We start from the raw sequence: 18,079 nt of genomic DNA, 5'->3' as shown, positions 1-18,079 counted from the left end.
CCCACATTCACATGAGGAAACAATTTAAATGACTTGCCTAAGGTCACACATGTAGTAGTGTTTTGGGAAGGATTCGAACTCAGGTCTTCCTGACTCTAAATTCAGTACTCTATCCACCTGCCAAGTGTAGCAATCTCTGACCTCAGGGAACCTTTTGTTTACTCAGGCAGCTAAGATACACTCATGAAAAGACTACAAGGAGATTTAAGGTAAAATGCCAACTTGATATAAGCAAGTTTAGAGGAGAACTTTAAGTTGGTATATCAAGTTGGCCTTAAGGATAAAGATGGGGATCTGAGCTAGGCCTTAAGGGATGAGTAACATTTAGATAGAGATATAGAAAAGAGCATTCTACAGAACAGGAATGAAAGAGGTGAAAGAGACCAGTCACCAAGGAGCAGAGGGCTTTGATTCTTGATCAGGAGGTGATAAGGATGCAAAAGCAGTATGGACCTAGTTGTGAAGGTCCAGCTGAGATGTCACTGAAAAAGTTCCTGAGCCAGCGATGACATGATCAGAGCTAGGGATTAGGAGGATTACTCAGGGTGTATAGGCTGGATTAGAGGGATCAGAAGGAACAGTGGGGAGAGTAGAAGCAGGAGACCAGTTAAAAGGCTTCCGATATAGTATAGACCCAGTCTAAACCAACCTATGGAAATTCTCCCTGTTGGTGGAGGAGGATTTTAGGTTGCCCAAACCCACTGGGGAATTTTACTTGACAATGAACTCATTAGGGAAATGCTCTGTCAATAGTCACATCAATAAGTAAATGTGTAATTAACTTGGATTTCCCACTGAGGGGTGTGGAGAGAGTAGAGAATATAAAAGCCTTTGATATCACACTTAATTTTTTTTTTCAAGATGAGTTCTCTACCAGGGGCTGCCATGCTAACAGAATTGCTAAATGAGGCTTAATTTGACAACCCCCAACAATCCATTGTTAACGACACACGCCATCGTCCTCATTTGCATGGAACCAATGCAATTATTTTACTCTTTGCCTTCCTCCCTTCTCCTTCCTGTCCTCTCGGACTCCTGGCTTCCTCTGAGCTCATTTCTCCTTCAACTTCACAAATACTAGAACCCTGCTATCAGGACACAGCAGTTAAATAATGTGAAATTTCACTGATGCCGGCGAAATAAAAGTGAGTTTTACAAAACCAAGTTCCTTCCCTGAACATAATAACAGTAAATTTCTAGGGTCCTGTAGTGTAATATCCATTAGATTTATTATGTTGCAATTCCCAGTCCCACTAGTTCTGCCTGAGGGTGAGTATATTACATTTCATCATAGTTTCATTTTCTCCTACAGATGAGAAATGGGAATGCGATTGCAGTTATGTAGCATGCATGTGTTAAATCTGATCTCTAATAAAATCAAACACATCACAACTCAAAGCACTTTAGCACAGTGTCGGCAAAATGAAACACCATCTGTCATCGTGTAGAGATTGCCTTATTATAACATAGAATCAAACTGCTCAGTGTGAACACTGTTACTTAATAAATGGGTAAATGGAAACTGATAATTATGATCTTATTTATTTTAAATGATTAGTTAAAACCACCAAAAGCGCAGCATAATTTGTCAATTAGACACTCTGGACCCTGCAACAACATAGAAAGCAAACACCCCTCAGTCAAAGTGGTAAATAGACTTGCAGAGAAAACAAGGGGGAGGGATGTGAGAGAGACACTTCCAAGACCTGCCAGAGCCAGGATGGAGGCAGGAGCTAAAGACTTAAGAAACTGTTGTCAAGACTGATTAGGTGACTAGGGCTTCTACACTCTAATTACCTGGAATTTTGATTCTTCTCCAACCCCTGTTTCCCCTAGCCCTCTCTCCCTAAAATTCCACCAGCACTTCAGATACAGTAGCAGACTGAACACAGGAGTAAGATGTTTGTGGTGTTGCCTGTCTGTAGTTCCAATGTGCCATAGTGAAAGGTGCCAGTCTATTGAGTTGGAAGGTAAAGGGGATCTAAACTAGGTAGTTTTATCTGATTCCAACCAAAATGTTTTTTACTCAATTCAATCATCCCTAGAAGGAACCATTAATAGGCTGATAAGGAGGTGGGAAATGTCACTGGGGAGAGATTGGGGTGGGTTCAAATTCTCTTCTCAAATTCTCCTTTTAGTCTATAAGCTACTATAAGCCTACTAAGAATGGTGCCTTTTCTCATCTCTGCACAAAAGAAAATGGAATCCTCTAAATGACTCCCTGAGATGCAGGCTACTTTCTCTTCCTAATGCTTTTACCTATAATCTTGATTCTTGTACTGATGGGGCCTAAACCATTCCGGTGACATTGTATAATGTTTAGAGAATCTGTGAGCCCAATAAGATGTCAATAGAAATGCCTCTTGTCCCTGCACTGATGTCATTTGATGTTGAGAGAAACCTGTGTAATACCAAAGGATTGAAAATATTGACTCTTCCTCTGGGATGATATTTGTGCACTAAAGCAACCTTGCAGATGCTGCAACTTAAAAAAAAATCCCCTCTACCTACAAGAAATGTCTCTACCAGTCTACAGGGTTTCTCCAGTCTTTCCTATCCTTTGGCACACACTGGAGATGATATACCTGATGGCAAGATGAGAGACTCAATCTTGAGAAATTCAATACAAAGAAATGAAATGCATTCCAATGCTGCCATATGACTGTCAAACTTGAATATGCCCATGATCTCATTTTAGTGAATATTCTGTGTAGATCACAATCCAGCTATGTCTTCTTATCTTTGAAATAACTGACAGTTAAAAAGATCTTTGAAGCTGTCAAAGGTCATCACACATCATTTCTTTTGACATGTACAAGAAGACTGTGATAGGTCTAATTATCACCAATTTACAGATAAGAAAATTGAGGAAAAGAAAATAAGTCACTTATCCTAGGTCACACAGTTAGTATCTCTCTCTCACTCTCTCTTTTTTTTAGGTTTTTGCAAGGCAAATGGGGTTAAGTGGCTTGCCCAAGGCCACATAGCTAGGTAATTATTAAGTGTCTGAGACAGGATTTGAACCCAGGTACTCCTGACTCCAAGGCTGGTGCTTTATCCACTACGCCACCTAGCCACTCCAAACACACAGTTAGTATCAGGGGAAGGATTTGAAACTCAGCCTTCCTGTATCCAAGTTAAATATATTGCACCATACTGCTTTTCCAATTCCTTTTAGAGGTTCTCCATAGAAAAATGTCTTTTGTCTAATGAATCCTCTCCACTGGTGAGATTTCCCACCAATGTACTAGAGGGGGGGAAGGAAAAGTGAAAAGAAACATTTCCTAAATGCCTTTTATATGCCATACAATATGATAAGTACTTTATAAATATCTCATTTAGAATGCTCATATTTAAATAATCCACAGATAACAATAGTAGTAGCTAGATGGCACATTGGGTGTAGTGCTAGGTCTGGAGTTAGGAAAACATCTTTCTAGTTCAAATCCTCTCTTAGACATTTACAAACTATATAACTCTGAACAAATCATTTAACCATATTTGCCTCTGTTTCCCCATCTTCAAAATGAGCTGGAGAAGGAAATGGTGAACCATTTTACATTTTATAATTACAAAGATTAGTATCTTTACTAAAAAATTCCCAAATGGAGTCATGAAGAGTTGGACCTGACTGAAAAACAATTTAACAGATGAACAATTAATATCTTTAGTCCTCATTCTCATTACAAAAGAAGGTTCTACCTTCTTTTCTAGGCCTGTGTCTCCTTGTGAATTCTTTTGCAATAGCTCTTGTTCTCAAGATATTGTTGGAAATTAATAATTACCCTTGGGATTAATGAATATCTTGAATCTTTAAAGATTGTGGTGTTTGATGTTGCTCAACTATATAGCATCATCAGGAAAATACTATCGTTGTTGTAAAGATGAACTTTTATATCAGGGAGAGTTTGGAAAAATTGAGACCACTCAGTAATTTCCAAATACAATCCAGAATGATTTCCTTCTCATTCAATCCTGGGGTCAAACTCTGACATCTGCAATGTTTGCCAGAAAGAGAGAGAGAGAGAGAGAGAGAGAGAGAGAGAGATTTAAATGATATAGCTATGAATATATATATATATATATATATATATATATATATATATAAGATACGTAGATTATATAGATATATAACAGATATAGATACCCATATAGACAGAGAGAAAGAAATTTTGGTTGATGGGCTAACTCAACAGATTGTTCATCCAACTTATATACCTTTAGCTACCTCTGCTACCATTATATTCTTCTTCCATTTGATTTTTTTCCTGTGTGGATTGCTTGACCAATGATGATATAAAACTATTCTTGATGTAATTAGTACAGTAGATAAGGTAAATTAATCATAGTATATTGATCTTTCTCCAGTCTCTTTTCTATTTCCATCCTTCATTCAGATGCCAAATTAATCTTCTTAGTTAACAAATCTGATATATTTGACCTTACTCTACTTCTCATAAGCTAAAACAAAAACTTCTTAATTTATTATTTTCAGCTTTCCACAAGTGGGCTCCAACCTACATTTCAATTTTTATATCACCTTACCTATTTCCCTTCATGGTTCCTTTGTACCAACCAAGCCAGATAACACTAGTTGTTTTCCAATTTTGTCCTGTATTCTCTCACCTTTTATGCCTGAACATTCATCAGTCCCTGTTTCTAGAAGGTATTCCCTACTCCCATTGAAATCTTTTTCTACCTTCAAGGACCAGATAAAATGATACCTCCATGAATCCTTCCAAATCTTGTCTAATGGAGTTGATCAACTTTACTTAGTCAGAGGCTGTAATTCTGTACTTTTATTTCTTAACACCAGGCCTTGCTCACTGCAGGTATATATAATAAAAAATATATATATATAACATTTGGGTATCATTAAAAAACACTGATATTTTCGTGTATTTCCAGAATGATGAACAAGTTTAGTATTTACAATTATTAATTACTGACTTCCTCTAGTCCCTCCTAATTTCTTTTTAACAGATAGATTTCCTAAGGAACTCGTCCTGTGTAAGGGAATATCATCCTGAGGCTTTAGCCTTTAAAAGCTTCTGTGAATATAGAAAAATTTCCAAAGGTTCTAATGAAAACAAGAAAAAGTAAGGGCTTTTCCTGTCTTGAGATTATGTCGACTTGAAACTAAAATAATTAATAAGCTTGGTCAGTTCAATCAAAGCACCAAATAGTTGGATCAAGGAAAGTGAAAATTAGTCAAACTTAATCTGATTTGCCATCACAGACCATTAGTGTAATCAGATTTTTGATCTAGAGCTTTAAAGGCCCATCTAAAATTTTCCTGGAGAGAAATTGGAAGTCGGGTTTTTCTTTTTTTTTCAAAACATTCCTTTATAAGACTCTAAGCACCTAATAAATCTGTTTTTTTCTTTTTTGGATTTAATTGAAAAAGAGGAAAATCAGGGGATTTCAGAACTCATACTGTCATTCCTTCTTCATTTTTGGTGTAAAACACAGAGAGTTGTCAATGATTTGCAACTATCTCTGTTGAGAATGTCAATGTCTGCCTACTTGAGGTTCTCACCCAGGATCCTGAAAATCAAAGGGAACCAAGGACACTGTTCCTAGTACGTTCCTTCCCAACTCTATTTTCAATGACAGTACCTTAGGGTCTTCTTTTCCCTCAACCCCTACATGCCTAAATAGGCCTCTCCAGAAGAGTGACTGCCTCCTCTCCTGCAGAGAATGCATAGGGATTCAAGCTGTCCTCTGCAGAACTTCCCCCTTCTCCTGAGGTGAAAGAATCTCAGCAGAGCAAAAAGTTCATAAACTATATATTGATCCTATTCTTTAGAGAAATATGACTACTTTTCTTACAATGCCAAATGGACAAGACAATGGCCACCTAGTTCTTCCTAAAGATAACATGGCCAGAAACCTAAAGATAACATGGCCAGATACCATCTCTGCTACCAATGTACTGGTAAAGAATATTTTTATATTATCAATAGTTTAACAATTCTATATTCTATATACCTGCAATGAACCATAGGGAAGAAAGCTATGGTTCCCAGCCTTTGGGCTATGAACCCCTTAGTGGGCGGTAGCAAGGATTACAAGGGATCTATTTCTAAATAACTCAGCATAAATAAAAAATAAGCAAACATAACTTTTGTAGACTAAGTGTCTCCAACATGTCCATATTACTATTTATATCTGTGTGAGTGTTGTTCAATTAACCAAATGCAAATTCATTTAAAATATTGCTGAACTCATGCTAACTTTTCATCATCATCTATTTTTTTCAAGCAATAGTTATCAAAAGCAGAGTCAATATCACACAGGGATCTGAAAATCTTTTGTGGAAATGAGTTAGATAGGAGTCATTGGTAGAAAGCTAAAGAAACTGAATTTGGAATCAGAAAAACTGAATTTAAATTTCTATTCTAGTACACAGTTGAATGACTTTGGACAATTAATTCACTTTAAATTCATTTAAATTTTTACTTTATGATGTTTACTTTAAATATCTATTTCCTCAATTGTAAGATGAGAAGAGTGAGTCAAATTGATTTCTAAGATGTCTTGGAGCTACAACATTCTATGATTTCATGTTTTTATTATTAATAATTATTATTTTGAAATTTATAACTGTTCACATTAACTTTGTATTTTAAAGTTTGCAAACTAATTTCTCATAACATCCCTGTGTTATTCCCATTTTACAAATAAGAAAGCTAAGACACTTAAGAGAATCGTCCAAGATAACACAGATGGTATTGAGTTGTAAGTTTCTTGAGAACTGGATCTCCTGGAGATCCCCATTCAAGAAGTTCCCAAGGTCAAAATTATTTTTCACAATAATTCTTTTTGGTTACTTTCCTATTAAAATGTTTCTTCCCTTTCCAACTACATATCTACATGAGGCCAGATTTTTTTCATATACTTCAACTAAAATAACATATCAAAACAGGCTGAATGCAGAAGCAGATATGAAAATCCAGCTGTCTTCTATTAAGTCAGACATTAAAGAGATTTACAAAAATACATAAAACAATGCCACTTCACACTATTTTTGATTGTTGAAAATATGGCTTTTTTTGTAAAAACATACTATTTATGTTAACATTGTAATGGGCTTATATTATTTCAAATAAATATTTTAAAATATGTTTTAATTTCTAATGCGGTAAATACCAATAATTATATCTAAATATATGCATATATATATTTCATGTAAACCAAAGCTCTTTGGGGTCCTTAATAATTTTTAAGAATGTAAAGGAGTCCTGAGACGTAAAAGTTTGAAAACAATTGTCTTGTTGTTTAACCAGAAACTTCCACATAGTAGGTCTCAATAAAAGTGAATCGAATAATTCCTAGTAGAAATTTAAAACCTTAGTCTCAATTTTTTTAATCTGTCAAATACGAATAACAATATTTATTCAAATAGGAATACTGCTAATAATAATAACAGCAATAACAATAGTAATAGTTCCAAGAGGGTTAGTGTTTCATATGAGATAGTGGATGTAAAACTATTTTGAAAATATCCCTGTCAGATGTTATTATTATTATCTTTAGGTATTGCTCTGGTCAAAGCTTCAACTCTCTCTCAATCTCTCTCTCTCTCTCTCTCTCTCTCTCTCTCTCTCTCTCTCTCTCCTGCCTGGGCTGGTTTAATTTAGGCCCTGAACATTAGTTTAACAAAGTGCTTTTATGTTTATTATATTGGATTAGCAAATTATAAGATATCATATGAGGCTTGTGAGAATACCCAGACAAATAGCCTGCACGCAGGGAACACTCAGATACTCACCATATGTGCTTCATTTATTAAAGCTTTATACTTTGAGCTCTGGGAGGACCAGCCTCTTTACCGAGGGGCCCCTGAGGATTGGTTGCTAGGAAGTTACAAAAGCTAGTGTTTTTAATGAGATTTAAAGTATCATAAATTATATATTATTTTCTGCACTTAGGCCGTTCACTGCTCTTCGGTTTATTTTGTATTTCATTTTGCATTTGTGACACATAATCCCTTTACATACAAAACATCAAGCACGCAGAATTCCCCCAGAAATTGAAGGAAAATTACATTTCAAAATTATTTTTTTCCTCTCCCTTAAAAAAAAGTTCATACTGCTTCTTACCTACCCCCCCCCCCCCCTTCAGCATTGGCCAAGGCAGGCAATCATGGAGAATTTATTTTCACTAGGTTTAAAAAAATAATAATTCCAGCCTTTACCAATAATAATTACTCAAGTGAATATTGTAAGTCTGGTCTAGTGTTGCTGCTAATAAGAATTCTCATAATTCCATTTTCAGATGAGCTGGTTAATGTGACTTCCGAGGGTTTAATTCCACCAATAATTCCGAAGGCAGTATCTACAGAGGGTGCTAGGCAGGCCCCTTCCCCAACTCCCTTCCATTTTCAACATTAAATAAAGAGGCAGCCATTTCACAAAAGAAATTCAAAAACTATTTCCTTTAACTGCCCATCTTCAAGGAGGAGAATCATTATGCAAATGCTGGCCACAGAACAGACTGCCCAGGAGGCCTTCACCCAATCTGCATAATAAAAGGCAGCCGTGGGGTCACAAAATGGCAACAGACATGTTTCTGCCCAAAGTGGCCCCGATAAGACAAATTAAGATGGTGGTCTTCACTTAAGAAATTGTTTTGATCTGTCAATTTGTGGTGAAATGAGATTTTAACATCTATCTGACCTAGATAACATGCCCAGAAAAATTTTAGTGTTTTTTTTAACATCACAACTTTTTTTTAAACATTACTAAGCTTTGCCCAATGTAACATTTTAGAGCCGATAGGCTGCTTTCAGTAACATCACAGCTATTTAGTTTAATAGGCTCTATTTTTCACTTTTAACAGAAATCAAGAGCTCTAAAAAGGAGTAATTAATCAATTTTGGCAGATTTTTTAGAAACATTCATAAAGCCATGGCAAAGGAAATCTGAATGGCTGTAACGGGGCCAGAGCTATCATTCCCGAACAATCTCATTACTATGTTTTGAGTAATCTTTGTCTTCCCATAATACATAGCCAATTTATTGTAACTTGTCACTCCCCTGAATGGTCCACAGGGACTCTAGAGTGAGTCTACTCTATCTGCTATGGGCTCCTGATCTTCCATTTTGACTTGTTTAAGATTCTGAGAGGATTTTCAATTTCTCTCAGTGTATTGGGAAGCCAAAGAGCAAACTACTGCACTCCCTATGAGGAATGCAACCCACTTAGAATTCCCACACCAGGAGCTCATGACACAAGCCTATTCAAGTGCAATATGCACTAAGATGTCTTTTTCCTTGTCTATCTGTCCCATAGTCAACAAAAAGTATCCACAGAGTTATTTTCATTTACAAGCTATATCTTTTGCCAAAAATTTCCAGAAAGCCTTTCTCAGGATAGAAGAAAAGGATGAGGAAACTGGAACAATTTAGAACTGCAGAACAAAAATGGCTTGTTAACCAAATTGAATCCAAAGTTTATTCTCTGCCATTAGCTGGAATTTGGCTGTCTGGCATCATTCATTTCTATAGAGCATGGGTATGGGCTTGTGGCCTTCAATATATGTATTTAGTTCTTCCATTAAAAAAAAAGATATTTTTATACCTGGAGTAAATTCTGTTGAGTTATAGTGAATTCAGAATGCCTTGTTGGTATGATGGGTCAGGTATAATTGCACCAGGAAGTAGTGTGGTGGGATCCATAGCCTAACCCTGTGCAAATTAGCTTAATTTTTCTTTAATAAGTATTGAAAATGCCTTCCCAGACTTGATTGACTTTAAAGAAGTATTTGTTTCACTTCTTGGTAAGTAAAAAACAGATAAGTTTAAAACAATTACAGGTACTGGAATTACTCCAAAACTTGGCAAGTAAACTGTCATGGACAATAGAGGCAGGGGAATTTTACTAAGGTGAATCAATTTAGGGTGTCCTCAAAGCATATAACAACAACAATAATAATAACTAATATTTACACAGTGTTTTAAAATTATAAACCCAGGGCAACTAGGTGACACAGTGTATAAAGCACCAGCCATGTAGTCAGGAGGACTTGAGTTCAAATCCAACCTCAGACACTTAATAATTACCTAGCTATGTGATCTTGGGCAAGTCACTTGATCCCATTGCCTTGCCAAAAAAAAAAATAAAACCTTTACAAACCCTTTTCATGTTTTCTCATTTGATCTTCATAACAACTTTGGGAGATGAATTATATTCTTATCCCCACTTAAATATGAAGCAGTAGACAGACAGAAAATGAGTGACTTACTCAGGGTCACATAGCTAGTAAATGTCTAAGGTAGAATTCAAATTCAGGTTATCTTGAGTCCAAATCCATTCCATTCAACAATTTATGGTGCTAAACTGTATGTGAGGGGATGAGATACAAAATGAAAAATTGAAAGGTCCCAGTCATTAAGGTCCTATATGAATAAGAGATGAAATCAAAGAATTAAGGCTTAGGGATGCTCAGAGTTGGTGGGGAAGAGGAAGAAGAAAAACCAGTGGGGGGAAAAAGAACAAAAAGATGAGAAGAGAACCAAGAGAAGAGAGTTTCACAGAAGTCAAAAGAAAAGAGTATGCATTAAGAGATGCATGGCCCACAGTGTCAAATGCAAAAGAGAAGGAAGAAAAATAGATTTCATACTTCCTTTCATACTTCTAATTTCTATACTTGCATCTTTTGTACTTGCATCTTTTAATAGACCACAAGTTCCTTGAATGCAAAATTATCCCTTTTAATTGCTAGTCTTATTTTAAAAATCCCCCCCCCACACACACACACACACATTCCAATGTCTGGCATAGGGTACATTAAGAAATGCTATCCAAGTGGACCTGGGTTTCAAATCCTATCTCTGACACTTGTTACCTGTATGGCACTGGGAAAATAGTCAATGAACATTTATTAAGCACCTATTAAGTGTGGATAAGGCATTGTGCTAGGCAGTGGGAATACAAATAAGAAAAAGAAAAACAATCCTTGCCCTCAAAGAGCTTACAATCTAATGGAGAAATGCAACACCCAAAAGAAAGCTAAAAAGTTGGTGGGGAGTACCTGAGGATCTCCAAGGTCTAGAGTATGATTCTAGTATTGAAATCAAGCAGAACAACTGATGGAAACCAGAGAAAACTGGAAAATTCTGGATCCTATAAAGAGAGGTTTTTGGGAGCACCTTATTCAGTCATTCAGTCTCCAATCAAAGGGATCAGACAACTGAGGGTATCAAAGAGATGTTAAGAATCAAAGTTGAATTAATCAGAGCAAGTCACTTAATCTCTCTGGATCTCATTTCCTTTACCTATAAAATGAAACTGTTGGACTAGATGGCTATATGAAGAAATACTAGATTGTGTATAACAATAAAATGGCAGAGAAGTTGGGTTAGGGACATCAGAGAAGATGCCAGACAGGGGTCCACATGTCCTCAGTTCCTGGATCAAAGAGATCGGACCATCTTGGCTTATTCTTCACAGCAGGCTTAGGCTATCTTCATGTGACATTTCCAGAGACCATTTGAAAATTTCTGATTCATGGCAGGGAGGGCAGACTCCCAGCTGATGCCTTCAAAGACATCTTTGATTATTCTTTTGTAAACAATGGGAAGGCCATAAGGAGCTATACTTAACTGTGGCATTTGACCTAGACCCAAAACCTGACTGTGGATTTAAGGTATACTCAGCAGTGACAGGTAATTTCAAACTATAATAATAATCATTAATCTTTATCAAGTCCAATAGAAGAAAGCCAAGGAGGGAGTCAAGATAAGGGTTTGTCAGAGTACCCTGAGTGAATTTGAATTTAAAAAAAGAATAATTTCACTATTTTATGTCTTATCTCTCTAACTAAATAATATAAGTCCCTTAAGGACCTTATATCCTTCAAGGGATAAAATTGTAAAGTGATTTGCAAAACTTAAATTGCCATATAAATAATTATTATAATATATAAATATATCATAAATTATACAATATAACTATTATTATAATTATCATCAAATCTCCTATAGTCACTCTTATAGTGTTGAATAACCAGAAAGTGTTTAATAAGTAAATGCTGACTTGACTTTGATTTAACCAAGTGGTTTGAACAGAGAATGGTTGAATTTGGTTTTTAGAATTGTACATTTTTATTGAAATCAAGTTTTTAAAATTTTTTGGTCAGTATACAGCTCAATTCCTTTGAGAACTAGAGTGAAATTTTAATAAAAACTTTCCTGGGTTGCTGTTTTCCCCTTAATAAGTAATTGTCTAGTCAGCTAGGTGGCGCAGTGGATAAAGCACCGGCCCTGGAGTCAGGACTCAGACACTTAATAATTACCTAGCTGTGTGGCCTTGGGCAAGCCACTTAACCCCATTTGTCTTGCAAAAACCTAAAAATAAATAAATAAATGAATGAATAAATGAATGAATGAATGAATAAATAAATAAATAAATAAATGATTGTCTGAGGTCCCATGGGAGGACCTAACTCTTAAGATTCTTTAATTGTATATTTATGCCAATCTACTTTTTTATTCCCGTCCATTCAATTTTAGTTTTTTAGAATCAATGGACTGCTTGAATCAATGAAAATAGGCTTTCCTAAAAAGTTCAGTGTCTGGCATTCATGCAAGAACTATATATGGAACATGAAGAAAAGATTAGAAACATTCTTCTTAACTACTTCTTAAGTCTCTTCCTCCCTCACCCCCAAAGACTTTTCCTGAAATAGCCACAAAATTGATTAAAATTAGGATTTCTTTAATTGACTTATCTGATGATTACATTATGGTTAATTGTTTTATTTGTCTGCTTCCTTTGGCCATATCTTCCATTACTTCCCTTCTTTAAATCTATGTTCCAGACAACTTTGACCACTAGTGGGCTCACCAAACTCAGCATTCCAACTTCTGTCTCCATATACTTATATAAACCATTCCCCATAACTAGAATTCACTGCCTCTTCACCTCCAATCCAGATTTTATTCGCTTGAGTTATTAACTCAAGTACTAACTGCTCCATGAAGCCTTCCGTACTCTCTTAGTTGTTAGTATTATCTTTCTCTACTTCCTACAATTACCTCTTATTTATTTACTTGAATAGTTGTTTTATATCTCTTATTCAAATGTAAAAGTCTACAAGGATCTACAGTCTCTGAATCTGAACAAGTCATTTGACCTCTGCTTGCCTCACTTTCCTTAATTGTAAAAATCTAAGATTAGCACCCACCTCCTAGGGTTTTTGTGAGGATCAAATGTGATAATATTCATAAAACACTTAGCACAGCATCTAGCACAATAAATACTTATTTCATTCCTTCCTCTGAGAGATTATTGTGTTTTTGTAACCCTAGAGCTGATCACAAAGTCTTGCATATAGTAGGAGCTTAATAAATATTTCTTAAATTGGATTGATCAGTTCAAAGACAAATCTCTGTAACTGATAATAAAGTAATATTCTAGAAAAACTATACCATGCCCTAATTTTGCTTTTATTAGCTTTATTTTTCCACACTTTCCTATTCTTGGGTGACCCTTCTCCTGTCAAAGAAGTCCAATCAATATTCTTAGTAAGGAGAGACATACAGACAGGCAAATAGACCAGCATATATAGGCAGGCAGGCAGGCAGACAGAGACAGATGGATAGATAGATAGATAGATAGATAGATAGATAGATAGATAGATAGATAGATAGGATAAATAGAGGTCCTCTTGTCCACCTGCCCTTCACACTGATTTTCCAGTTAAACTGTCACTATAAGAAACTTAGATAATAACCCATAAAGCACAGCTTACACTTTTCTAAGCAGGTTCTTCAAAGGTGGCTATTAATTCCCTCAGAGGATACATGATGGGAAGTAAACAGGGTTTTTTATATGTTTATAAACTCATGCCTTAAGCTTCCTTCTCTCAATTACAGATAGCACAACCTTCCCTATATGTTAACCAGGTCTCAAACAAGGTCTTACAGGAATGGTTCTCCCACATGACCCTCTAAACAATAATTAAGCATTCCCATTGAAATAAGAAAGCTTTTCAAAATGTCAGAAAATGATGGGGACAGTGGATGGTATTGCTGTCCTCTGCCAGACATATATCTAAGAAATCAGTTTAGAGGAGGTATTATTAATCTTTGTATTGCAGAAGCATGATGCATCATAGGTGACACAAATGTAAATTCCAGGACCTAAATTTGTGTTAAAGGCTCCCTAAACTGGCTCCTTGCCATGAACCCAAAGAATCCCCAAAGGCATTTTGCCACACACACACACTCATCAAGGAAAGTTGAGCTAGTGAATGATTAACAACCAGTTCTACCACTTAAAAATGTACTAAGGACACATTTTTTAAATGAAATCTGCCATTATTAACATTTTCTCCAGCTTTTTCTTAAGTCTAAATAATCAGCAAAACTATAAATCAAAACCTGAGTTGTAGCATTTGCCCGTTTCTATAGTATAAATGCTCATATTGAACATTTTACAATCAGTTCCATAAGTCAGTCTGAAGAGGTTCCAGAACAATACACCCAATCCCTGTGAGAATAGCTTGGGCACAATTGTGTCTAAACAGAAAGTTATTCCTAGGGCCCAGAGCATCTTTCCCAAATGGAAACAACTTCACGAACCTGGCCTCTCAAACTTGATGGAATAATGCATTAGGTCCTGGAGGACAGAAACTATGTCTCACCTTTACTCTGGTAATAAAGACAACTTTCCCTGCAGCCTTTGGTCTTAGCTCCCTCTCTGTTTTCAGTATTATTTTGACAATATTATTGTAGTTAGTGAATAAGTATTTAAGTATTTTCTGTGTCTCAGGCACTATACTAAACCCTGGGGATACAAAATATGTTAAAAATTATCTTTCCCTTTAGGGAACTTATGTTCTGATGGAGTGGACAACACATGAATAGGATATATCTTTATATCATTGTCACTAAGGATATAGCTATATGTACAGTATACCTTTATATATATAATATATATATTATATATATATATATGCATGTATATCTCCTCTCTGTAATGTGTATATATATATTATATATTTTATACATTCTGTCTCTTTTATACATTTACATATATTTCTTATATATGTATTCTCTCTATATTTACATATATAGCTTCTATATAGATATATACATATAATATACACATATGAGAATGTGCTTACACACACACACACACACACACACACACACATATATATATATATATAAAATCAGTGTGTGTTGCTGTTCAGTAGTTTCTTTTTTATTTTTATTTTTTTTAGGTTTTTGCAAGACAATGGGGTTAAGTGGCTTTCCCAGGGCCACACAGCTAGGTAATTATTAGGTGTCTGAGGCTGAATTTGAACTCAGGTACTCCTGACTCCAGGGCCGGTGCTCTATCCACTGTGCCACCTAGCCACCCCTGTTAAGTAGTTTCAGTCATGTTCATCTATTTGTAACCCCATTTGGGGTTTTCCTCACAAAAATAAAGGAGTGGCTTGCTATTTGTTTTTCCATCTTGTTTTACAGATGAAGAAACTGAGGCAAACAGAGTGATATGCTCAGGAAACACAGTTAATAAGTATCTGAGGTCTTCCTGACTCCAGTTCCAGAATTCTATCCAGTGAACCACCTGGCTGCTGTTTATATTTATATATTGTATATAGGACCCTATGTATTCTATTCTATTATTCTGTTATAGTTATTATATATTATGTTATGGTTATTACATTATAATTATTATATTTAGTATAGTATAGTATAGTATATTTAGTATAGTATATGCTCTATATATTAAATATATCACATATTTATTATATATTGCTCTGAATACATATGTATATATATATCTCATATATGGTCTTTATATCCTATTTATGTATGTACACGAATATATTCTTTCTTGCATGTATGTATATCCACACTTCATTTTTCAGCTATTAGTGCCTTCCTCATTGAGATTACTTCTCACTTTCATGTATTTATTTGTATGTTAATATATATCCAAATACATATCCACATACTATGTAAAGAGTTGATATTTCTATAGCTATAGATATAAATGAACATGTAAAGCAGTCTCTTTGGGCTAGACATTTAACAGTTGAAGATATTTGATCTGAGTCTTGAAAGGGAAAAGACCAGGCAGAACTAAGAGGCATAGGTAAGGAGAGAAGGCATTCTAGCTAAAGGGACAATTAAAGAAAAAGAAAATAGATAGGAGAGGAATATATTAATCAAAGAAATAGCTGAGAGATTAGTGTCACTGGGCCACAGAGTTCTTGGAGGGGAGTAAAGTATAAATATAAAAAGTAAAATATAAAAAGCCTGGAAGTTAGAAAGGCACTTCCTTGGAAAGGTGCTTAAATAGATTGGTTTCAACTTTATGATATGATTAGTCAATAAGTCATATAGGCTAGACATTGGGCTAAGCATTAGGGTTGCAAAGAAAGGCAAAAGATGATCCTTGTTGTAAAGAAGCTTATAGTTTTTAATGCGGGAGATAAATTCATACAAGAAACTATGTACAGACAAAAATAGATGACAGATAGACAGATAGATAGATAGATAGATAGATAGATAGATAGATAGATAGATAGATGATAGACAGATAGATTGATCTGTGGATGGATGGATGGATAGATGGATAGATGATAGCTAGATTGATTAATAATGTGTGTAATTAAATTGGATATAATCAACAGAGACAAGTCAGTAACATTAAGGAGGAAAGGGAAAGGCTTCTTGTAGATGAGATTTTAGTAATGAAAGAATTCATATTTTCTGTTCATTTCATCAGTGTACCCTAGTTTACCTGCAGTGATATCATCCTGCCCTGAAGCATTTCCAGCTGGTGAGTTGTTGATACTCCGGCCTTCTGCTGGCATCAGAAAATAAGAGTGTCAATTGCTCCACTATACTTGGTGTCAAGTAGATGATCAAGTAGTTCTGAAGAGGGTCAGCCTGAAGGCCAGTGCCATACTACCTATTTCTTTGAATCTTATTAGCAGTTCCATCCATCATGATAACCAACCCAATCAGTAATATTACCAAAACCCTATTTGCCAGTATATTCTCACATCACAGCTACCACAACCAGTCTCCAGGCAAAGTTCATTCTGGGAATTACCAGAGCTAGTTCTCCTACTTCCCACCTACCCTCCCCCACTGCTTACATATTACTTGGGAAGAACAACATGTACCCAGATAAGAAAATACAAAATATTCACAAAGTAAATATGGAAGTCTTGAACTGAACTGGGAATTTTGAGAGGTGAGAGTGAGGAAGGAGAGGTATTTAATGAATAGGAGACAGATAACCTGCATAGAAGCATCAATGTGGAGATGTGATGTCACATACAGGGAATAGTAGCTAAGCAAATTTGACTGGAACATAAGGGTGAGTATAAAAAAATTTATCTATGAACAGTCTGGAAAGGAAAGTTTCAGCCAAATTATGAAGGGATGAAAATGTAAAGTGAAGAGTTTTTTTTTTATCTAAGGGATAGTTGGGAGCCACTGAAGTTTCTTGAGAAAGTGAGAAACATTATAAGTTTAATATGCCAAGAATATCACTTTACCATCTGTACAAAAATATTGGAGGAGGGAAATATTAGAAACAAAAGACCTATTAGGACTTTACTGCAAAATTTCAAGTGAGAGGTGATAAGATTCTAAACTAGGGTAGTGGATATATGAGTAAAGAGGAGTTAGTAGGGTTACCTGTTAACTAAAAAAAATGCTATGGGATCTTAAACTACAGAAATTATTAGTGTCCAGGGCAAGGGAAGTGATAGTCCTACTAATTTTTCTTGGGTCAGAACACATCTGGAATATTGAATTCACTCTTTGAAAGGAATAACAATAATCTAGTATCACATTTTAGGTGACATATGGACAATTAACATAATATGAAGTGAAGTCAGTTCATAGAAAAATAGTTGAAATATCTAAAGAAAAATGACTTGGGAGACTTAATAATGATCTTCAAAAATGAAAAAGGTTAGTATATAGAAAAGGTGATCTATCACTGCGTCTCAGTACTCCAGGCGATTTTAAGTCTATAAGTTATCATTGAGTATTCAATCTGCATCAGTGGAGAGCGCTTTCATAATGAAGAAATTCCC

Source organism: Macrotis lagotis, chromosome 1, assembly GCF_037893015.1.
Source record: "Macrotis lagotis isolate mMagLag1 chromosome 1, bilby.v1.9.chrom.fasta, whole genome shotgun sequence".
In the NCBI taxonomy this organism is placed as follows: Eukaryota; Metazoa; Chordata; class Mammalia; order Peramelemorphia; family Peramelidae; genus Macrotis; species Macrotis lagotis.
The sequence above is the reverse complement of the archived record's forward strand: the minus strand, read 5'-3'. Positions refer to the sequence as shown.